The sequence below is a fragment of the Oncorhynchus nerka genome, linkage group LG14, assembly GCF_034236695.1.
Source record: "Oncorhynchus nerka isolate Pitt River linkage group LG14, Oner_Uvic_2.0, whole genome shotgun sequence".
Taxonomy (NCBI): Eukaryota; Metazoa; Chordata; class Actinopteri; order Salmoniformes; family Salmonidae; genus Oncorhynchus; species Oncorhynchus nerka.
Window position 1 is genome coordinate 41,212,518 of NC_088409.1, and position 26,010 is coordinate 41,238,527.

General features: G+C 42.2%; 1 pseudogene; it reads right to left on the reverse strand.

Annotated features, from left to right (window-relative positions):
• Nucleotides 1-12,893: 12,893 nt before the first annotated feature.
• Nucleotides 12,894-25,664, reverse strand: LOC115142236 (uncharacterized; annotated as a pseudogene).
• Nucleotides 25,665-26,010: the final 346 nt, after the last annotated feature.

Consider the following 26,010-nt stretch of genomic DNA (forward strand, 5'->3'; position numbering starts at 1 on the left):
TCACACCCCTTGACGTTGTCCACCTGTTGTTGTGTTACAGCCTGAATTTTTTTTTTTACTGGCCTACACAAAATACCCCATAATGTAAACGTGAAATTGTGTTTTTTGAACTTTTTTTTACATATTAATAAAAAATGAAAAGCTGAAATGTCTTGAGTCAATCAGTATTCAACTCCTCTGTTATGGCAAGCCTGAATAGGTTCTGGAGTAAAAATGTGCTTAACAAATCCCATAATAACTTGCATGGACTCACTCTGTGTGCAATAATAGTGTTTTCCATGCTTTTTGAAAGACTACTTCATCTCTGTACCCCACACATAAAATGATCTGTAAGGTCCCTCATCAGCAGTGAATTTCTAACACAGATTCAACCATAAGGACCAGGGAGGTTTTCCAATGCCTCACAAAGAAAGGAACCTATTGATAGATGGTAAAAAAAGGCAGCATTGAATATCCATTTGAGCATGGTGAAGTTATTAATTACACGTTGGATGGTGTATCAATACATGCAGTCACTACAGAGATACAGGCATCCTTCCTAACTCAGTTTCCGGAGTGGAAGGAAACCGTTCAGGAATTTCACAATGATGACAATGGTGACATTAAAATAGTTACAGAGTTTAATGGCTGTGATAGGAGAAAACTGAGGATGGGTCAACAACATTGTAGTTCCTCCACAGTACTAACCTAACTGACAGAGTGAAAAGAAGGAAGCCTGTACAGAATAAAACATATTCCAAAACATGTATCCTATTTGCAACAAGGCACTAAAGTAATACAGCAAAAAATGTGCCAAATCAATTTACTTTTTGTCCTGAATACAAAGTGTTATGTTTGGGGCAAATCAAATACAAAACACCACTGACTACCACTCTCCATGTTTTCAATCATAGTGGTGGCTGCATCATGTTATGGGTATGCTTGTAATCATTAAGGACGGGGAGTTTTTCAGGATAACAAATACATGGAATGGAGCTAAGCACAGGCAAAATCCTAGAGGAAAACCTGGTTTTGTCTGCTTTCCACCAGACACTGGGAGATTAATTCACCTTTCAGCAGGACAATAACTTAAAATGCAAGTCCAAATCTACAGTGGAGTAGCTTACCAAGAAGAGTGTGAATGATCCTGAGTATACAAGTTATAGTTTTGACTTAAATCTACTTGAAAATCTATTGCAAGACCTGAATCTGGCTGTCTAGCAATGATCAACAACCAGTTTGACAGAGCTTGAAGAATTTTTTAAAGAATAATGGGAAAATGTTGAACAATCCAGTTGTGGAAATCTCTTAGAGACTTACCCAGAAAGACTCACAGATGCAATCGCTGCTTCTACAAAGTATTGAGTAAGCAGTGTTAATACTTATGTAAATGTGATATTTCTTCATTTCATTTTAATAAATGTTTTTTTTAAAACAACACTTTGTGATTATAGGGTATTTTGTGTGGATTGGTGAGATTTCTTAAAATATTTTATCGAATTTGAATTCAGGCTGTAACACAACACATTGTGAAATAAGTCAAGGGGTATGAATACTTTCCAAAGGCACTGTATGTGAGTACTAATATGAGCATAAACTGTGATATCTCAATGTAACAAGAAAAGTATAGGTTAAAGTTGAAGTGTACTGCTCTGTCTTCAGCTACAAGGATAGCTTCTCGCTGTCCTCTGTCCTGCAGATGTTTCCAGGTCACAGAACACGTAACATGATGACAGACAACTTGGATTCAGGAGATTCAGCACCACTTGGTTGATTTAAGGCTTCCTCTGGGAAGGAAGGGAGGTCCCACAGGAAACTAAATTAAAGTGACAACAAAACGAGGACCACTCCTTTGTGCCGATACTTCACTACACTACGGCTGAGGAATGGTGTTGAACAAACTGTACTCACAGTGAGGCAACATTATTCAAATAATTATAGGCTACAATGCATTAAAATTTTGTGTGTTACAGAAAACATTGCTTTTACTTTTGACCTTTTTCAGTTTCAATATGTTCTGTGGACACAAGGTAAACAATGCTGCTATGGCAATGAACTATTTGATAATGATTAACGCCACTAACAAATACAATTTCTCACTCTCCCATTCCCTCTGTCATGTGTTATTAAGTAGAGTAGGTTAATCATCCATAAATGCTGCGCTCTAACAGAACTTTGACCAATCTGAGTCATAACCCACTGGCCACACACTGGTTGAGTCAACGTTGTTTCCACACCATTTCAATGTAATTACATTGAACCAATGTGGAATAGACGTTGAATTGATGTCTGTGCCCAGTGGGAAGCCACTGATCTGTATGCACACAGCCGCTCTTGTGGTGAGGGACGCTAGTCTGTCTCACAACCACACAAACAGGCCCGAGCCATCAGCCACTCCCACGGATCGATACAAACTCAGGGTAGATCAGAGGAAGCAGATAAAGGATCAGAGGCTGGGATAGGGCAGCTTATTGATTGCAGACAAATTCATCCGAAAGGTCATTCTTGCCCTTAAAACCAAGCGAACCACCTTCATACAAATTGAAAATTAAATTACTCTGACTGTTGTAAATCTTGTTTAAGCATATGTTTTTACCCCCCAATTTCAGCATTGCATTTTACTGGAAGTTTCGGCAGAGCGGCTCATACATTAAAATGTCTCTAATGCACGCAGGTGGGAGCAATGTTAGAAAATGTGGACAACAGCTAAATTCCAATAATCTGTTTCATTGTAACCAGATTGTACATTCTATTGTGTCTCAAAACATATTCTGAGGTCTATTTGCTTGATTGAGTAGCACACAACCCAGTGAGGCAGTGTAGCTCTCTTTAGAATCTGGCCTCATCAGTATTTGAGAGGGGGAGGTGGTCAGCCAAACAGTGACGTGATTCCTTCACATGCCTCATTGTTCCAGTGTCATTGGCCATGGCCTCCTGCTGTGGACCCCAGTCTTCCACACACAGGCCCACTCTGCCAGCCAGACAACTAATACCATTCATAGGAAGAGAGGACTGCCACAGCGTTTACACCTGCATTGCTTGCTGTTTGGGGTTTTAGGCTGGGTTTCTGTACAGCACTTTGAGATATCGGCTGATGTACGAAGGGCTATATAAATAAATAAATAAAATAAATAAAAATAAATTTAGGGATAGCCCCCTTTTTTTCAATTTTTGCCTAAAATGACATAGCAAATCTAACTGCCTGTAGCTCAGGACCTGAAGCAAGGATATGCATATTCTTGGTACCATTTCAAAGGAAACATTTTGAAGTTTGTGGAAATGTGAATTGAATGTAGGAGAATATAACACAATAGATCTGGTATAAGAAAATACAAAGATAAAAACAACTGTTTTATTTCTACCACCATCTTTGAAATGCAAGAGAAAGGTCCCAGTTCTAGCCATCACTCTAGTTGTAATTCCGATGGTGTCCACAAGAAAGCAGCAGTGTATGTGCAAAGTTTCATATGGATAACTTGAAGCATGAGTGAACTACATGACCTTTAGTGTGAAGTCACCCAGGTACATTTGGGCAAATCGTGAAGGAGACATTGGCATTCATATTATATTTTTCAGCAAGAATATCGTCAAATCTGCATACTTGGAATTTGATGTAGCTTTTCCTTATTAGTAGCCATATTATTAGTTCAACATTTGCAAAACAACCCGTTTTCATAACTTCATGACTCTGAATATTCTTATAATTGTTGTCCAAAAGGAAAAGGCATGCTGTCGCAAAAGGTTAGCAAAATCGATCATGCATGCTATATGGACCTTTTTAGGATATGTAAAACGATTTTATCAAACAAAAAGACACTTCATGTTATCTCAGGGACCCTTTGGATGATAAATCAGAGCAAGATTTCAGAATGTAAGTACGCATTTCACCATCAGAGGTGAATTTATCAAACCTATCACGGTGAAAAAAAGTGTTTTGTTGTTAGGAGCTCTCCTCAAACAATAGTATGGCATTTTTTCTCAGTAATAGCTACTGTAAATTAGACAGTGCAGTTATATTAACAATAATTAATATTTTAGCCAATATAAGACACTTATATGTACCGGCATTTGTTGTTTCTCTAAAATCTGCAACGGTGACAAAAGACGCTGCATGATTTACAACTGTCCCGTTGATGGGGCGCCGATCCCTAAGAAGATTAATTTAAAAATGTATATTTAAATTTCTTTATTTCACCTTTAGGAAAACATAAATCTTCTTCTTTACACGAAAAAGGAACACAAGACGAGTATCTTTAAACTATAACATAAATCTCTGATTTGTCACCGTCTTAATGGTTAGTTCGTGGATAGCTCCCCTCTCCTGGTGGCCATTCCCCAGAGGTAGTTTGCCTTTCTCTTATTTTCACCTTCCGAAAGGTACGTCTTCTCCTTTGGAGGAGCAAACACTCTTTCCTTTCTTTTTCTCTCTGCCGGTTCCCTCCTCTCTCTTGTAGGGGAAAGAGAATAGGTCATTAGTACCGTCAGCTGTGCTTAATTGCCTTTGGTCACCTTGACTCCCATGCCTGGTTGGGCTACTATCCGTGAGCCCAGCCTGCCCTTTGGTGGTCCTTCCACACATAGCAATTAAACACTGAAACTGTAGATGTGCAGAAGATGAATGTGCAAGTAGAGATACTGGGGTGCAAAGGAGCAAGAAAAATAAATAAATACAGTATGGGGATGAGGTATTTGGGTGGGCTATTTACAGGTGGGCTATGTACAGGTGCAGTGATCTGTGAGCTGCTCTGACTGCTGGTGCTTAAAGCTAGTGAGGGAGTTATGAGTCTCCAGCTTCAGTGATTTTTGCAGTTTGTTCCTGTCATTGGCAGCAGAGAACTGGAAAGAAAGGTGGCCAAATGAGGAATTGGCTTTGGGGTTACCAGTGAGATATACCTGCTGGAGCATGTGCTACGGGTGGGTGCTGTTATGGTGACCAGAGAGCTGAGATAAGGTGGGGCTTTACCTTGCAAAGACTTGTAGATGACCTGGAGCCAGTGGGTTTGGCGACGAGTATGAAGCCAACAAGAGCGTACAGGTCGCAATGGTGGGTAGTATATGGCGCTTTGGTGACAAAACGGATGGCACTGTGATAGACTGCATCCAATTAGTTGATTAGCGTGTTGGAGGCTATTTTGTAAATGACATCGCCGAAGTCAAGGATCGGAAGGATGGTCAGCTTTACGAGGGTATGTTTGGCAGCATGAGTGAAGGATGCTTCGTTGCGAAATAGGAAGCTGTTTCTAGATTTAATTTTGGATTGGAGATACTTAATGTGAGTCTGGAAGGAGAGTTTACAGGCTAACGTGACACCTAGACATTTGTAGTTGTCCAAATATTCTACGTCAGAACCGTCCAGAGTAGTGATGCTGGGCGGACGGGCAGGTGCTGGCAGCGATCAGTTGAAGAGCATGCATTTAGTTTTACTTGCATTTACAGTGGGGCAAAAAAGTATTTAGTCAGCCACCAATAGTGCAAGTTCTCCCACTTAAAAAGATGAGAGAGGCCTGTAATTTTCATCATAGGTAGACTTCAACTATGACAGACAAATTGAGAAAAGAAATTCCAGAAAATCACATTGTAGGATGTTTAATACATTTATTTGCAAATTATGGTGGAAAATAAGTATTTGGTCACCTACAAACAAGCAAGATTTCTGGCTCTCACAAACCTGTAACTTCTTCTTTAAGAGGCTCCTCTGTCCTCCACTCGTTACCTGTATTAATGGCACCTGTTTGAACTTGTTATCAGTATAAAAGACACCTGTCCACAACCTCAAACAGTCACACTCCAAACTCCACTATGGCCAAGACCAAAGAGCTGTCAAAGGACACCAGAAACAAAATTGTAGACCTGCACCAGGCTGCGAAGACTGAATCTGCAATAGGTAAGCAGCTTGGTTTGAAGAAATCAACTGTGGGAGCAATTATTAGGAAATGGAAGACATACAAGACCACTGATAATCTCCCTCGATCTTGGGCTCCACGCAAGATCTTACCTCGTGGGGTGAAAATGATCACAAGAACAGTGAGCAAAAATCCCAGAACCACACAGGGGGACCTAGTGAATGACCTGCAGAGAGCTGGGACCAAAGTAACAAAGCCTACCATCAGTAACACACTACGCCGCCAGGGACTCAAATCCTGCAGTGCCAGACGTGTCCCCCTGCTTAAGTCAGTACATGTCCAGGCCCGTCTGAAGTTTGCTAGAGAGAATTTGGATGATCCAGAAGAAGATTGGGAGAATGTCATATGGTCAGATGAAATCAAAATAGAACTTTCTGGTAAAAACTCAACTCGTCGTGTTTGGAGGACAAAGAATGCTGAGTTGCATCCAAAGAACACCATACCTACTGTGAAGCATGGGGGTGGAAGCATCATGCTTTGGGGCTGTTTTTCTGCAAAGGGACCAGGACGACTGATCCGTGTAAAGGAAAGAATGAATGGGGCTATGTATCGTGAGATTTTGAGTGAAAACCTCCATCAGCAAGGGCATTGAAGATGAAACGTGGCGCTGGGTCTTTCAGCATGACAATGATCCCAAACACACCGCCCGGGCAACGAAGGAGTGGCTTCGTAAGAAGCATTTCAAGGTCCTGGAGTGGCCTAGCCAGTCTCCAGATCTCAACCCCATAGAAAATCTTTGGAGGGAGTTGGAAGTCCGTGTTGCCCAGCAACAGCCCCAAAACATCACTGCTCTAGAGGAGATCTGCATGGAGGAATGGGCCAAAATACCAGCAACAGTGTGTGAAAACCTTGTGAAGACTTACAGAAAACGTTTGACCTCTGTCATTGCCAACAAAGGGTATATAACAAAGTATTGAGATAAACTTTTGTTATTGACCAAATACTTATTTTCCACCATATTTTGCAAAAAATTCATTCAAAAACCGACAATGTGATTTTCTGGATTTTTCTTTCTCATTTTGTCTGTCATAGTTGAAGTGCACCTATGATGTCAATTACAGGCCTCTCTCATCTTTTTAAGTGGGAGAACTTGCACAATTGGTGGCTGACTATATACTTTTTTGCCCCACTGTAAGAGCAGTTGGAGGCCACGAAAGGAGAGTTGTATGGCATTGAAGCTTGTTTAGAGGTTAGTTAACACAGTGTCGAAAGAAGGGCCAGATGTATACAGAATGGTGTCGTCTGCATAGAGGTGGATCAGAGAATCACCAGCAGCAAGAGCGACATCATTGATGTATACAGAGAAGAGAGTCAGCCCAAGAATTTAACCCTGTGCCACTCCCATAGAGACTGCCAGAGGTCCGGACAATAGGCCCTCCGATTTGACACACTGAACTCTATCAAATCAAATCAAATCAAATTTTATTTGTCACATACACATGGTTAGCAGATGTTAATGCGAGTGTAGCGAAATGCTTGTGCTTCTAGTTCCAACAATGCAGTGATAACCAACAAGTAATCTAACTAACAATTCCAAAACTACTGTCTTATACACAGTGTAAGGGGATAAAGAATATGTACATAAGGATATATGAATGAGTGATGGTACAGAGCAGCATACAGTAGATGGTATCGAGTACAGTATATACATATGAGATGTGTATGTAGACAAAGTAAACAAAGTGGCATAGTTAAAGTGGCTAGTGATACATGTATTACATAAGGATGCAGTCGATGATGTAGAGTACAGTATATACGTATGCATATGAGATGAATAATGTAGGGTAAGTAACATTATATAAGGTAGCATTGTTTAAAGTGGCTAGTGATATATTTACATAATTTCCCATCAATTCCCATTATTAAAGTGGCTGGAGTTGGGTCAGTGTCAATGACAGTGTGTTGGCAGCAGCCACTCAATGTTAGTGGTGGCTGTTTAACAGTCTGATGGCCTTGAGATAGAAGCTGTTTTTCAGTCTCTCGGTCCCAGCTTTGATGCACCTGTACTGACCTCGCCTTCTGGATGATAGCGGGGTGAACAGGCAGTGGTTCGGGTGGTTGATGTCCTTGATGATCTTTATGGCCTTCCTGTAACATCGGGTGGTGTAGGTGTCCTGGAGGGCAGGTAGTTTGCCCCCGGTGATGCGTTGTGCAGACCTCACTACCCTCTGGAGAGCCTTACGGTTGAGGGCGGAGCAGTTGCCGTACCAGGCGGTGATACAGCCCGCCAGGATGCTCTCGATTGTGCATCTGTAGAAGTTTGTGAGTGCTTTTGGTGACAAGCCGAATTTCTTCAGCCTCCTGAGGTTGAAGAGGCGCTGCTGCGCCTTCTTCACGACGCTGTCAGTGTGAGTGGACCAATTCAGTTTGTCTGTGATGTGTATGCCGAGGAACTTAAAACTTGCTACCCTCTCCACTACTGTTCCATCGATGTGGATAGGGGGGTGTTCCCTCTGCTGTTTCCTGAAGTCCACAATCATCTCCTTAGTTTTGTTGACGTTGAGTGTGAGGTTATTTTCCTGACACCACACTCCGAGGGCCCTCACCTCCTCCCTGTAGGCCATCTCGTCGTTGTTGGTAATCAAGCCTACCACTGTTGTGTCGTCCGCAAACTTGATGATTGAGTTGGAGGCGTGCGTGGCCACGCAGTCGTGGGTGAACAGGGAGTACAGGAGAGGGCTCAGAACGCACCCTTGTGGGGCCCCCGTGTTGAGGATCAGCGGGGAGGAGATGTTGTTGCCTACCCTCACCACCTGGGGGCGGCCCGTCAGGAAGTCCAGTACCCAGTTGCACAGGGCGGGGTCGAGACCCAGGGTCTCGAGCTTGATGACGAGCTTGGAGGGTACTATGGTGTTGAATGCCGAGCTGTAGTCGATGAACAGCATTCTCACATAGGTATTCCTCTTGTCCAGGTGGGTTAGGGCAGTCTGAGAAGTAGTTGGTGAACCAGGCGAGGCAATCATTTGAGAAACCAAGGGTTGAGTCTGTTGAGTCTGCCGATAAGAATGCGGTGATTGACAGAGTTGAAAGCCTTGGCCAGGTCGATGAATACGGCTGCACAGTAATGTCTCTTATCAATGGCGGTTACGATATCATTTAGGACCTTGAGCTTGGCTGAGGTGCACCCATGACCAGCTCTGAAACCAGATTGCATAGCGGAGAAGCTACGGTGGGATTCTGAATGGTCGGTAATTTGTTTGTTAACTTGGCTTTTAAGAAAGGCAGGGTAGGATAGATATAGGTCTGTAGCAGTTTGGGTTTAATAGAGAGGTCACATAGGGTAACCATGAGTGTCCACCAAAGTCTGCTAAATAGGTATATATAGTTGTACTTGTACCAGTGTTGTGTTCCAGAATGTTAATTTGTTTTACAGACAGACAATTATACACCATACAAGTTGCAAACGTGGAACTTGCAATGGTATCATTCTCAAAGGACAATGTAAGAAATTGAAACAATTTGAAGAGTATATATTGTATTTTATCCATGCTGAAGTTCTGGAGTGACTGGTTGTAAGGTATATGTGCATGTAAGAGAGTGAGATGTGAGTGCGTGTGGGGGTGAGTGAGAGTAAAGAGAGAGGGAGAGCTAAAGAGAGAGAAAAGAGAAAAAGAGAGAACAGAGAGAGAACAGAGAGAGCACATGTTTCACAGCACAGATCAATAGACAGATAACAGTACAACTTTAATTCGCTAATGGTTGTATGGACAGACAAATAAAAGGAATCCTAAAGGACTATTTATAGTCCTGCTATAGGGAACCACCCAGACTGAGGTTGAACATGTGACATTTCCCCTTAAAGTCTACTGTCTAATTATGAAGCCAAACAGCCAGTTATGATGTGAATTGTTTATATGGGGATTCTATGTAGATTCCAAACTATTACTTCCTGTGCGTTGACCATCATAGATCGCTGCTGTGTGGTTTCCTGATTTCCCTTCCTCCATTTCCTCTTTCTCACGCTTTCGCTCACACTCCCTATACTCCCCAGGGGGAAGGCCTCTTAGCCCCCTCCCCACACACACTCCATAGCCCCTAACTCCCAGCTCATACAAGGCTACAGTGGATGAGTCCTCTAACTGAATTGGAACTACTCTGTGTGTAGTTTAGTGAGGTGGGTAAGTATGGGGGTGGAGGGCAAACAAGAAATTCTGGCTCTTATCTCTGAGACAGAGAGAGAGAGAGAGAGCGAGCGAGCGAGAGAGTGATTATATACTTCACTTGCTTTGGCAATGTTATGTGTTTCCCATGCCAATAAAGCCCTTGAATTAAATTGAATTGAGAGAGAGAGGGGACATGGAGAGAGAGAGATAGAGGGAGAGAGAGAGAGAGAGAGAGAGAGAGGTGGCATAGAGAAAGAGAGAGAGTGAGAGAGAGAGAGATTACAGACACATCTGCTGAGATTCCGATGTGATGTATGAACAGCTATTAGGAGAGGAATTTGGCTGGGGGAAATCTAGTCTAGTCTGCGAACACAAACTTCGTGGGGCCTTAAAGGGAAGGCACTGAGGGCATGGGGGGAGACCGGAAGTGTTGTCCAACATGAGGGAACTGTTTGATGCAGTACAGATGGCAAGAACACATGTTTTGTATTCACTGAAAACACTTTCCCCATGGTTTTTCACTATAAAGATGTGTTCTACTAACATTCCACACACTATTTCAAAGAGTCCCATATACCACTACTCCTAGAGAAGTGTGTAAGTGACTACAGCCCCAACCTCTAAATGCAGAACCTCCAGCCAGGAGAGAGACCTTTTAGAGAGTCGATCCAGAGTGCTGGGCTGGACCTGCTGCTGTTCGTCACTGAACAAATGTTTTGACGATTTTTATCAGATTAGCCCTCTTAAAGAGCAGTGGGCTGGTCGATGGTCCACTCGGACTGATTGGTAATAACATTATCCTGGGCTGAGATTGGCAGAGACAGCCAGGCAGAACCATCCTGCCATTGATCCAGACCCTCCAGGGCCACTCTGATGCTTCCCTCCATCAAATCACTCATTTGTTTATGAAATATTGATATTAGCTGCGATCTCTTCCTGAAGACGGGTAAACGTGGCTAGTAGGAGAAGAACGTGTCTTTAAACAGGCCTTTGCATCTACTAGATAGGGTTTATTAGAATTCCTGACCAGGTTCAAATATTACATCTAACAAACCTGTTGCTGATTGTTCGTTAATGTCTCCTAACATTAGGGGGCTCAGCCATTCTGTGCAAACAACATGATGTGTTTCGCGTCCTGTCTCCTCAATGCTGATTGTCACAGAGTGGAAGTGTATAGGCATAGATTCCAATGGAAATGTCAGCCGTCGCTTCTTTTCTATTTCATCCGTATCTTGGGGCGATTTGGAGATGGAAGACAGGGATCAATACTCTGACATTCAGCAGTGCCACTGATTACATCAGCTACACATGGTCCTGTTAAATTATAGGAATCTTTGAATACTTTATGAAAGTGAAAGTAAAAATCTAGAAGCTTTGAAAAATATGTTCAGTATAGTATTATTTTAAGGGTTTGAAAAGCTTAACATTTTAGCACATATTGCAAATAATCTGGTATAAAAAAATAAATGCTCATGCACAATATGTGGTAAAAACCCTCAAATGTTAATCCCTAACTGCTTTGAGACAGCTGCAGATTGTGGAGAATCACCATGCAAAATCTGTCATTCTGAGGGAGTCTTGGAGAAGACCAATGAGAAGCCTGTTGATCTGTTTGGTGATAGCGCCCTCTGTCTTCAGAGTAGCACCGGCTCCATGTCACCATTCAACCTTTCTCGTTCATTATGGAGAAATCAGATGAACAAGGTAGCCTTGGCTCCTTCCCCACAAAGCAGACTCCCTCAATAGATCAGGCTCGCAAACAGAAGCTTTGATCGTTCCATATTGGCAGTTGGAATTGACATGCTATCACAGGGAAAGCTCTTACTGCAGGAGTAGAGCTCCATGGATCCATAGACGTTACCCAGGAAAAGCCCACAGAACCACTAATGAATACAAGACGTTCCATGGGCTTATGCTGTATGGTTTATGTAATAAGAGCTGAACTAACCACCAACCTACAGTGATAAACAGACCATGGAGAGGGACAACATGGCTCCAATCCTGTATTTAAACAAATAAAGTTGGCAATGGAATTCAACTTTGTGGCATTGTTTATCCTGGTGTGATGATGCATTTCACCAGTGGTCTGCAGGACAGGTTTTATGGTGTGTTTGAAGAGAAGTGCTCTTTAATGGTGAATATTTGACACACCCATCGGTCTGCAGCATTCTATCTCTTTTTAACACCACCTGTTTTTCAATGGTGGTAAATGTGTGATCAATGAGACCCTTCTTATGGAACTCATACCCTTAACTATGAAACTCAACCTTCAGAGAGGAGAAATGTTACCCTATTATGTCACCCTAGTAAACAACAAGAAATCTCTTAACCCTTGTTTCCCTCACACATCCCCATAGCCACATTAAGAGAGGGTGCATGGAAGACAGGAGGATGATTAAAAAATGTCTATTTCCAACTGCACTGTATATTACAGACTGCACTCAATCCATTTTGACAGGCTTGATTGACGATAGTGTAGCACTGAGGCTAAAGCCCTGGCAGAACCATATAGTTACTCCACCGGCCAAGAAATGATGGCCGTTTCCACCGCTCTCCACCTCCAACACCGATAATGTGTGATTCCATCATGCTGATCCAAGCACTTTGGAGCTCGTCTTCAGGATATTAGCGCAGCCAAAGGTTATTCCTAGACTATCAAGCTTAAGCAGTGGTCAAGAAATGCTGTAGCGGCCCCGGTGAGTGCAGGTGCACCAGCTTGCGTTAATGGCAATAGACGTCAACATGTCCACACAAGACAGGCAAGACACACATACACAGTATACATCCAATAACAGCTGATTGCAAAGCATAATGCCAAATGTTGTTTTTATTATGACTGAATTAGTAGGAATTAGAAAGATTCCTCAATTAAACATCACTTCACATACATGCTTCACATACCCCCCTCCACTGGATGTCATAAGGTGAAAGCACCAATTTGTAAGTCGCTCTGGATAAGAGCGTCTGCTAAATGACTTAAATGTAATGTAAATGTAATGCTGTAACGACTGGCATAAGTAATCTGTTCACAAATAGGCACAGCTCGAGAGGTAATACCATTAAAGTTCTGCTACTGCAGCATGCCTGCTATGGGTTCAGAAGCAAGGGTTTGAGTGTGTTGTGAAGACAAGGCACAGTAGAGAACACTGCCAAGTTGTTTTCACGGATGGCAAAATAGCTTCCATGCTCTCTTTCATTGTAATGTAGGCCAGCCTGTGTCGTAGAGAGACAAAATGAGAGCACAGCTCAGCAGTTGCAATCTCAGCAAAATCATCTCTGTGGAATTGTGGGCAGCAAGGTTATTCCTATTGGCAGTATGGTAAGATGCATTGAGTTAAGCTATTTAACTACGAGAGAGTATTGAGTAAAATGTGGGTTGGTCACTTATAATAAAATGCATATTGGGGTGGAAGGGTAGCCTAGTGGTTAGAGCGTTGGACTAGTAACCAAAAGGTTGCAAGTTCAAATCCCTGAGCTGACAGATAAATCTGTTGTTCTGCCCCTGAACAGGCAGTTAACCCACTGTTCCTAGGCCATCATTGAAAATAAGAATTTGTTCTTAACTAACCTGCCTAGTTATATGAAGATAAATATACAGTTCATTCAATACTCTGCAAACACTGGACAATTGTAACACTGCCTCCAATTAGCCATACATTCAGATTTCTGTACAGTTGCCACCAAAGCTACTTGCTATGCATAGTATTCTGTAATGGCTAAGACAAACTGCATGGCGTATTCACAAAACCTCATCACCATTTCCCACACATCCTCTTTGAGTCGGTCAATTCAGAATTTAGAATAACCCTTCAGGTTGATTACATAATGATCCATATTTTTCTAACTTGTTGCACCTCTATCAGCATCACACTGAATGTACGCACAGCACCACGTTCTTGTGGCAGTCTTTAGGGAAGCTCCAGGTGGCCTCACTCTCCTTATGGTGACTGAAAGGATGAACCACGAACCCTGCCAGGTGCTTCTCCAGGACCTCCACCACGGCCTGGGCACCGCCCTTCGTCTCCGGCCCCTCCATCAGTTGCCGGATGCAGTCGCGGGGCACCGGTTGGGGACTGGTGCTGTAGGAAACCACCAGGTTGGTATCGTTCACCTGCAGCACATTTAAACAGTTCTGAACGGCCATGTGTTGGAAGTCGTCCCTGGCACACCAGCTGCTGCCAGAGTGGTTGACCACTCGGACTGACCAGCTCACCCAGTCGTACTTCCTGGTGAGGAATACCTGTACTTCCTGAGCCATGTCCTGAAGATTCCGTTCCTCTTTTTCCTGGAGAAGACGCTGGGCACCAAGGTAGGCCGGTTCAGGGAAGGCTGCTACGTAGGCCTCGATGCATGCCTTCATCTTTGATTCCACTTCCTCGAATTTGCTTCTCCAGTTGCGGATGGTTTCCTCATATGGGCGGGGAGGGTGAGGGCACAGTGACCCAGCAGGGCAATCAGGCCCAGGCGGAAGAGCTCCTTCATCCTTACACAGAAGTCCTCCAGTAGGCGCCTGTTCCTCGCCTCATACCTGAGACAGATGGAGAATCAACCACTCAGTTGTTATGAATAACAATAAAATAAATCATCCTATTTACCATAATCACAAGTTAACAGTTCAAATTGATAACACAAGTGTTCTCAAACTAAAATACTCAACAAACACCATGCTCCCCAGGTGCATAAAGGTCCATTTAGCATGGTTAAGAACACTTTACCTCTCCACCACCTCCAAGATGGACTCCCCAAAGCTGTTGGTGCCCATCAGAGCATCATACAGCACATACAGGTTCTTCTCCCCTCCGGTCTTGGAGAAGTGCTCCAGAAACAGTCTCTTCTTGACCTCCTGAAATTGTGGCTTGGCCTCCAGAGTGTCCATGTACTTCTGGAACTTGTTCCTGATGTTCTCCTCCACCGAGAAGTACTGGGAATCCAGACGACCCTTTTAATCTCACAGTCAATGTCCTTCAGCTGGGTGGACAGTACGTCCAACTTGTTCCCCACGGCCTGCTCTTTGACATAGAAGAACTCTTTGCTTTGTACGTTGTCCAGGGCTAGTTGTAGGACAGGTGCGGCTGCCACACAGAGAGGGAAGAGCTCCCCTACTGCGCTGGCCAACACCTCCGCCCCTCGCTCAAAACTCTCCATCACAGCCTCGATGGCCTTCACCTTCTCTAGAGGACTTGCAATGCTCTGGAGGGAGAATCAAAAGGAAAGTTGAACTATGTGTCAATTCTTGATTAGGTGTGCCGGTCTCCAGAAAGCATGCTCAAAATTAGGACGTAAAAGCTGCATATTGCTCTCAAATAAAGTGGTTTAATGCCCTATAATAACAATTGACATTCAACCCCTTATGGGGTCTGTGAGTTTTCCCTGCAGAGTAACACAGATAAATTATAAATTCAGATATCGCTATTGGAAATGTACAAATAGGATTGATAACATTGTTAAAGATCAAAACACACATTTATGGGTCATATCACTGTTACATCTAAAAGGGAAATCAACAGTTCATACATACATTTTTTTTGCACTAAATTAATGTTATTTACACATTGATTCTTAAAGAATATAAGTTCAACAGTTGTACACCATCAGAACCTAAAAAATAAGCTTCTTTTACCTCAATGTTTTTCAACAAAGTAAATGTAAACAAACAAGCCTCAAACAATCCTCAAAACAAGCCTCAAAACAAGCCTCAAAACAAGCCTCAAAACAAGCCTCAAAACATGGTTAAAATTATAATGATTGTATCATGGATGGTCAGTCCTTGCATCCATAGCTCTGTTTATGATTATTTTATTTTTATGTTACATTTCTCTAGCCCCATACCTCAGCCTTTTACTAAAACAGCTATGGGGAGTGTGCTTTGATGTAGTTTCTACTGCTGATTGGCCCTTTAATGATTGACAGTCAGTGAAAAGAAATACATAGAATATGATAATTAAATCTATAAAGTACTCTAGTCAGACAGCAAGTGTAATCACTGGCCATGAATGTTACTATACCACTATTTACAGACACGTTTTTAGAGATGCTTGTAATCAAGAGCTACATTTTTATATGTCTGATATTGTCAAGGTCAAAGGTAAAAATGTGTATAATATTGAATGAGATGCAACATTTGCATGTAAAACAAATGACAATCTAAAGCCAAAAGGGATGATACATTTATCATGTCATAAAATGACTGAAATGGACAGAGGTGTGAGCAGCCCTTCACTGGGTCTGTTTATGTCTCATTTGGTTTCAGAACCGACCAAACTCAAGCAATATATATTTAAAAAATCTAATTTCATCCCTTTTCTGCAATCTCTAATAGGCTAAATTATTACACCACAATCCATAGAGGATGAACGGTCATACAGACACTGTGCCATTTTCAAGTACATGATGTCCAATTAACAAAGTCTAAATAAATAATCACCAATTAGATGGGTTTTATTGAAATATCTTGGATTAGATTTTTACCAAAAGTTGTAATTTCCAATGTTTGAGAAAAAAAAAGAATAACAACATATAGAATTTTTTTATACTGACTTTATTTTACTTTTACATTTGCATTACTCCAACTGTAATGAATAACTAATGCAGTTGGGTAGGTCGAATAATATAATAATTCAGTGTTTTTATTCATGCCCATGTGTGATGGAGATGCATTGTATGGGTACATTTACGCACGCATTTAGCTAAGCCCCATGAGTAACATTGGGCACACCTTGCAGTCCTGATCCCTGTCTTGTTGTTCGAGAAACCCATTCCTCTCTTACAACAGCACAGCGTTTCTTTACCTGGTAATGGCTCGACTTGTCCTTCACGCCCGATCAGCCCCAACAGCTGCAGTTAAGATTTTCTTCTCACGTTTTCTCAAATTTTACCACAGTTCTCTCTTCGCTGTAATGTTGAAGAGAGGTCCTGAAAGAGAGGAGGAATCACTGCCACGCATTTAATATCTGCAGTTTGGCATGTGGGGAGAGAGAGCGAGATAGAGAGCATGAGAGAGAAAGAGAGAGAGAGAGAGAGAGAGAGAGAGAGAGAGAGAGAGAGAGAGAGAGAGAGAGATACACTACCCATATTTATTTTCAATTATTTTCCTATTTATACTTGAACTATTTGCACATCGTTACAACACTGTATATAGCAATAATATGACATTTGAAATGGCTCTATTCCTTTGGATATATTGTGAGTGTAACTGTTCATTTTATCTTGTTTATTTCACTTTAGCTTATTATCTATTTCACTTGCTTTGTTAATGTAAAATAGAACCCACTGAATTGACTTGAATTTAATTACATTTAATTGAGAGAGAGAGAGAGCGAGAGAGAGAGAGAGAGAGAGAGAGCGAGAGAGAGACAGAGAGAGAGAGAGAGAGAGAGAGAGAGAGAGACCGAGAGAGAGAGAGAGAGAGAGGAGGAGCGCACACTACGCGGTGGAATATTTTTGGATTCCCTCTCCCCTGTCTTAACCATCAGTGCTGACATGAAGAGGATTTTGGTAAGCTCTTATGAGAGAGGGAAAGATAGATGTGACTGTGACTGTACTTTTCACTGATTCTCGGGTACAGGCATTTGGCTGAAGATCTTGGAAGAGACTATTGCGCACTTTGTGTGAAAGTGTCAACTCTTGAAAATGGGTGTCTGGATGTGCACACATTGTGTATTCTGATTCTTTTTTTTTTTTACTCGGCAAGTACAACACGTTTGTATAAATGTGTGATAGTGTAACATGTTTTAGCAGTTAAGACATTGATCGATGGGTGAGACGTCGATACCTTTTACCGAGCGCATCTCCCCTACAGGGAAAGCTTTTATCTGCTACCTATAGACCATACAATATTTTCTAGCCTAGTCTTTTTGTACAACCAGCATTGTACATAAATAAAATAAGAAAATGAATTGAAAAAACTCTCTTGTGACAAAAACCATTAAGTGCATCAGTTTTAATCTCTCTCTCTCTCTCTCTCTCTCTCTCTCTCTCTCTCTCTCTCTGAGTGCGTGCCACAGACTCATGAGCTACTCCCCATCCCCCCATGATGAGAAACCATTACGCAAATCATTATTTGTAAATCATCCTAATCTGATTATAGATTTGGTGAATGCACAATTACACCTTTTTATTCACTTAAATGTTAAGAAAACGATTGCACAACACAATAGAATTTAATGGCATTTATTTGCAGTTTAATAAAAACAAATATCCTATTTTTCAATGTATTTGAAGCATACAGGGGCCAGTCTCTGAAGCATTAAGTTGTGGGAGCTGCACATATAGGCCAATGTCACATTAAATAAGTGCTTATCTTATGTGTCAGACAGTTGGCCTACTTGTCTTAATACATCTCAGTGTTGGTCCACCGACTCAGGGGAGGGGAGTGTGTGTGGGGGTGGGGGGGGGGGGGGGGACCTGTTTATCTGGCTGGCATGGGGACATACCACAGAGGAGTAGCCTGTATCTGTGTCCGCTGTCTCTGTGTCTCTTCTTTAACAGTGCAGTGGCCTAAAAACAAAAACAGACATTTAAGTAAGCCTACTCTCATAGTAACATATTTGACCAAATAATGTATTTTTCATTTAGGCCCACCATGAGGCTTATCCAAACGGACCATACATTGATTTCCTAATACAGTGAGGTAAACACCAGGCCCTCTGGTGGAAATATACACTCTTAGAAAAAAGGGTTCCAAAAGGGTTCTTCAGCTGTCCCCGTAGGAGAACCCTTTTTGGTTCCATGTGGCACCTTCTGTAGAAACGGTTTTACTTGGAAACAATAAAGTGTTCTTCAAATGGTTCTCATACTGTGTGGGGACAGCCAAAGAACCCTTTAAGATTCTAGATAGCACCTTTTTTTCAAAAAGTGTAGGCACAGCATCTTCACATTCACTTATATGGCATCGTGTGTTGGTGCCTACAGTAGCACAGTGTTAGCAAATGTTTACTTACCAGGATTCCACGTCTATTCTGACACCTAGTGGTATGAAATAATGCTACAGCAGGGGTATCCAACCCTGTTCCTGGAGAGCTACCCTCCTGTAGGTTTTCGCGCCAACCCCAGTTGTAACTAATCTGGTTCAGCATATCAACCAGCTAATAATTAGAATCAAGTGTGCTAGATTAGGGATGGAGTGAAAACCTGTAGGTAGGAAGCTCTCCAGGAACAGAGATGGAAAGCCATGTACTACAGCCACTACCTGATTGGCTTTATTCAACACATGGACCCAATCCCAAAAGGACCTCTAGACCCTATAACCTATGCACTTGTGGAGATCTGATCATATTAGACATCTGCAATCAATATGGTAATAGCTCCACCTTGCCCTCTGATAGGCTAAGTGGAAGTTTCGCCATATTGCTTCTGAACCTTATTCGAATCAAATCATCTCAGATCCTCACAAGTGCATAAGGTCTAGGGGTCCATTTGGGAAATATGAAAGGAGCAAAGCCCAGGTAAAAAGTTAGATGAAAACCTGCCTCAGTCTTCTGAAAACCTAACCCTGGGATACAGTTTTATTTTTCAGCAAGACAATTGCACACATTTTAATGCCAAAGGCACACCAGAATGGCTATCCAAGAGGTGCTGCTGAGTGGTCTAGTCTCAGAACTTGAGCAATTTTGACAAAAACAATGGATATATGTTGCCCTAAGAGTTGTGCAAAGTTGGTGGAATCTTATTCCAAATGATTCACAGCTGTAATGGCTGCCAAAGGTGCTTCCACCAAGTATTAACTAAGGGGGGATGGAGACTTATCCAATTCTAATAATTCAGTTTATTTTGTATTTGTTTTTGAAACATTTCTATAACTTTTTTCACTTTGAAAATGTGGAGTAGGTTGTGTAGATCTGTAGGGAAGAAATCAGGTGTGCTCCTAGATACGAATGAAATACCTTATTAGATTTAATTTTAAGGCAGATAAATGTGAACTTCCTATTGCATATTTCAAATATTTCTAAATTATATTATTTTATACTAATACAATTGCTCAGAGAAATACATTTTGTTTAACAAGTCTCAAAAGATAGAGAAAGAAATATTGTGAGGATAACTACACAGATCCTTTTTCTAATTATATTATTGATTGTAGTCTTTTTTTTATCTAGGGTACAAATAATATGTATCATCATATCATAATCATCATCATCATTTTGAGATAAACCAAGTTAAAATGATGATACTATTGTGAATTCCTCAATATGCATAAAATCAACCTAATACGAGTGATATTTAACTTTCAATCTTTATTGATAGTGCTGCAATACACAACCAGGCAACTAAAGAACAACATAACAAAAAACAGGCTATGACGTTTAAATGAGGGGCATATATATTCAGAAATCCCTAAAGTGGTAAATATATAGTCCCATCTATTCATTTTAACAGTGCAGAATTACAACTATTTAACAGCCATACATCTCAGTTGAAACAACATGAGAGGCAGGGACTGGTACCACAGAATAGCCATTCCATTGAATATAGGGTTATGAATCACAGATATGGAGAGCTCTCTTGGATCTGTGAGTATAGACATGGCATCAGTAACACTGGAAATCTTAGTAGTGGGGTTAATAGCACAGAAGAGATCAAATCAAACAGCAGTGCTTTAGACCACAAGAACAAATGAAGTAAAGAACAGAAAACAACCCTTTCTTAGGCAAGACACAGTAAGGGGACACGGAACATGGACCACAGTGTAAGATGAAACAATATTGGTTAGTCATGAGAGGATACTGTCCAAAATCAAAACTACTATGGCAAACTAAGATATATAAAATCCCCAAAACATCTAGAAAACAAATGCCCATCATGTCTTTTAGAGTGATTTTTTTTGTCTCTTACGTTACTTTTGGTGTAAATTGCTTCAAAATATGTCAAATATATAATAGATTACGTAAAAAAACATTTAGAGTCTGGCCCACCCACTGGGGAGCCAGACCCAGCCAATCAGACTGAGTTTTTCCCCACAAAAGGGCTTTATTACAGACAGAAATACTCCTCAGTTTCACCAGCTGTCCAGGTGGCTGGTCTCAGACAATCCCGCAGATGAAGAAGCTGGATGTGGATGTCCTATGCTGCCGTTGTTACACGTGGTCTGCAGTTGTGAGGCCGGTTGGATGTACTGCCAAATTCTCTAAAACGATGTTGCAGGTGGCTAATGCTAGAGAAATTAACATTTCATTCTCTGGCAACAGCTCTGGTGGACATTCCTGAAGTCGGCATGCCAATTGCACACTCCTTCAAAACTTGAGACATCTGAGGCCTTGTGTTGTGTGACAAAACTTCACATTTTAGAGTGGCCTTATATTGTCCCCAGCACAAGGTGCACCTGTGTAGTGATAATGCTTTGAATCATCTTCTAGATATGCCACACCTGACAGGTGGATGGATAATTTGGGCAAAGGAGAAATTCTCACTAACAGGGATGTAAACAAATTTGTGCACAAAATTGAAGTGAAATAAGATTTTTGTGCATATAGAAATGTCTACTCATGAGAAATGTGACCAACACTTTATAAACAAACACAGATAGGGCTATCTGTATACCCCCTCTACCTTGTCACAACACAACTGATTGGCTCAAACGCATTACGAAGGAAAGAAATTCCACAAATGCACTTTTAACAAGGCACACCTGCATACCAGGTGACTATCTCATAAAGCTGGTTGAGAGAATGCCAAGAGTTAGCAAAGCTGTTGTCAAGGCAAAGGGTGGCTATTTGAAGAATCTCAAATATAAAATATATTTTGATTTGTCTAACACTTTTTTGGTTACTACATGATTCTATTGATGTCTTCACTATTATTCTACAATGTAGAAAATAGTACAAATAAAGAAAAACCCTTGAATGAGTAGGTGTTCTAACACTTTTGACTGGTAGTGTAGCTGCAATCCAATTTATTCTGAGTGACGCCAATTTCCATGGAAATCTTTCATTAATGTTCTCCTGGAATGAGGAGTGACAAAGTGAAAAAATTATGTTGAAATTATGATGCCAGATGATTCAATTGCACACATAAAGAGCTACTGAGATAAGGGTGTTCATGCTTGCTGTTTTAAGACAGATTCTAAAAACAGTACAACATCTGTTATGCAACTGATTCTCAACAAAGGGGTGCACAGACGAGGAGTAGCAACAGCCCAAATAATATTGTACACATTGCAGTAGGTTGCAATTTTAGCATATAAATCTTGGTGGGGCAAACTCAACAATTGTTTTCTAGCTGCATGTCAGCAAAGCCACTGCACAACACAACACTGATCAATACATTAATTGCATTATAATGGTGACAAACAGTGCCCACAAACTGTTATGGCCCACATAAAGCTGTCCCGACAGCGGAGCTTTCCTTTCAGCACCATGGAATGAATCCTTACCACCGCTACACCTGGCTATCAGCAGAGCCTCATCTGGCAGCGAAGCAGTTTATTCAGCCTCATTGCTGCCTTTTTAAAACCTAAGCTGATATGGCTGACTTGCTTAATCAAATGTGGTTTCTATTGACTCCTTGTGGTTTTGTGTAAGTGGATAAGAACCACATTCTCCTTCAATAATAATGAACGCCAACATGAGTTTTTAACTTTTGAACCATACATAAACAATATTAAGTTTATGTTCAGTAAATTCATCATGTTTGTTCTTATATCATTAACACTTAGCCCTATAGTATAAGCTGAGGTAAGTATAAGCAAGTACAAACAAACGAGCTGCGACGAGGTAGGCCTATTCTTTCAGGACTTTCAAAATGGACAATGACAGAAATTCAGATAGATGTTAGTTCAGATACAGTGCATTCGGAAAGTATTCAGACCTCTTGACTTTTCCTACATTTTGTTACGTTACAGCCTTATTCTAAAATGGATTAAATTAATTGTTTTCCTCGTCAATCTACACACAATACCCCATGATTACGAAGCAAAAACAGATTTGTAGAAATGTTTGCAAATGTATTAAAAATTAAAAACAGAAATACCTTATTTACATAAGTATTCAGACCCTTTGCTGTGAGACTCGATATTGACCTCAGGTGCATCCTGTTTCTATTGATCATTCTTGAGATGTTTCTACAACTTGATTGGAGTCCACCTGTGGTAAGTTCAATTGTTTGGACATGATTTGGAAAGGCACACACCTGTCAATATACGGTCCCACAGTTGACAGTGCATGTCAGAGCAAAAACCAAGCCATGAGGTTGAAGAAATTGCCCACCCACACAGACAGTGTGGAGAAGAAGGCGCAACAGCGCCACTTCAACCTCAGGAGACTGAAGAAATTAGGCTTGTCACCTAAAACCCTCACAAACCTTTACATATGCACAATTGAGAGAATGCCAACAGTGTGCAAAGCTGTCTTCAAGGCAAAGGGTGGCCTGTCGGCCTGTATCACCACCTGGTACGTCAACTGCACTGCCCACAACAGCAAGGCTCTCCAGAGGGTGGTGCGGTTTGCACAACGCATCACCGGGGGCAAACAAGGACAACAACAACCCGAGCCACTGACTGTTCACCCCGTTTACCATCCAGAAGGAGAGGTAAGGCAATACATAGGCCATAAAGGCAAAATCATTTCATGCAGCCTTTCATCTACCACCAACCTACTGAAGCGCAGCTCAGAGTAAATATTTATTGCATTTTCCTTTTCCAAATGGGCGGTAATTTAGAATGCATAAGATACTGTATTTACGGTAGAGACATCGCATCTCCCTTTGTTCCTTAGTCTTCCCGCTCTTTCACTCAAACCCAGACCCTTTTCTTTGTTTAACCAGCTGTCAAGCTATAAATTCTCATACAACCCAAAGATTCGTAAATTCCCTCCCAGACTCCCTCCGCCTACCCAAAGACTTCATGGTACAAAAATCTGTTGACTACCAAACCGAGGATCTAAGCTTAACCTTGCATAATACCCTAGAAGCAGTCGCACCTCTAAAAAACCTAAACATTTCTCACAAGAAACCAGCTCCTTGGTATACAGAAAAGATCAAAGTCCTGAAGCAAGCTTACAGAAAATTGGAACAGATATGGCGCTCCACCAAATTGGAAGTAATCTGACTAGCTTAGAAAACACGTATTGTGCAATATTGAAGAGCCCTCACTGCTGCTTGATCATTCCTTTTCCAACCTGACTGAGTAGAATTAAAAACAATCCAAAGCTAACTAAAAACAGCATTCCCCAAGTGAGGATATCCTTCGCTTCAGCAGTGATGAATTAATGAACTTCTTCGACGATGACATCATTCATTAGAAAGCAAATACAGACTCCTCTTTTAATATGCGTTCTTATCTGCCGAAAATATATCAGTATGTCTCTGTGGATGGTTTGTCCTCTAACAAATCAATGGTAAGTTTCTGTGTTCCTCAAGGTTCTGTTTTAGGACTGTTTTAGGTTCTGTATTCTACCTCTTGGTCATGTCATTTAGAAACCCAATGTCAACTTTCACTGCTATGCAGATGACACAGTTGTACAAAACATGGTGAAGCCCCAAAATTGCCTACTCTGGAAGCCTGTGTTTCAGACAAGGAAGTGGATGGTGGCAATTGTTTTACTTCTAAACTCGGACAAAACAGAGATCATAGTTGTACGTCCCAAGAAACAAAGGGATCTGCTAGGGGACCTGGAACCATCGGCCTGAGGAGGGAAACATGAAAGAAAGGTGAGATCCGGTAGTTAGTGGGGAGTTTGAGATGATAGGTTACCTCATTGACCCTCCAGAGGACCTTGAAGGGCACCACAAACTGGGAGCTCAGCTTCCGGCAGGGCCGGCAGAGCAGGAGGTTCCTGGTGGAGAGCAAGACGCGATCACCAGGATGGAACACGGGAGCCTCACTGCGTTGGCGATACGCCTGAGCCTTCTGACGGCGGACGGCATGCTGGAGCCTCAGATGGGTGGAACATTTCGTCCACTGCAAGGACCTTGGTCTGGCTCGAAGTCAGCGGAGGCGGGGCCGGCTGATATCCCAGGATGCACTGAAAGGGAGTCAGCTGGGTGGAGGAGTGTCGAAATTAGTTCTGGGTGTATACCGCCCAGGGAAGGAACCGGGCCCTCTCTCCTTGCGGTCCTGGCAGTGACTCCTTCCCCAGCTCCTGGTTGGTCCTCTCCACCTGCCCGTTCAAGACCCACAAAGTGAACTGGGGACCACAGCTGGGAACAATGTCCTCCAGAAAGCTATAGTACTGGAAGACCTGTTGGAATATTGCCTCAGCGACCTGGAGAGCAATGGGTAGACCAGAGAGAGGGATAAAATGGCAGGATTTAAATAATCTATCAACAATAAACATAATAGTGGTAAAACCCATCAGAAAGGTGGAGATCAGTTACAAAGTCTATGGACAGATGTGACCAGGGCCGCTGAGGCATGGGAAGGGGAGTTGACATAGTGGGTGACGTCCTGCGCCAAGGTGGGCCACCGTACTTCTTGCAGAGGGATTGGATAGTGCGGGTGATACCTGGGTGTCCAGTGGTGAGAGATGTGTGTGCCCAGGTCAACAGCTGATCTCTCACCCCCGTTGGAACGTAGATGCACTCCGGAGGGCAGGTAGCAGGAGCAGGTTCCCTCTCCAGAGCCTGGTGGATGTCCACATCTACGTCTCAAAACACAGGGCCAACGACACTGGGCACAATTGAAGGGCACTTACAGGGCCCCTCCACCGGCGTGGAACCACAGGGTACGGGAAAGCATGTCCTCCGACATCCTGGTCCCCAGGCGGTCATTTTCACGCTCGACCATACAATGGTGGGGTTGTGATGTTGGAACCACGGGATTACAGAGAATTACCTTGTGTAGAAGTAATGAAGAGGGAAGGCTTTCCTGATGCATGGGTCCCATGGTGAGGGTAAATGGTGCAGTGATGTGCGTAAATGTGCCGGATCCCGATGGTCGTGTATCCAGGGCTTGGATAGGAAAAGGAGAAGTATGATAAGTTCAGGGAGCATACGAGGGCCTGATCAATGAAGTTCCCAGCAGCACCAGAGTCCACCAGAGCTGTAGAAACACTTGAAGGACAGTTAGCCAGTGAATTAGGAACCATAAAGGGTTT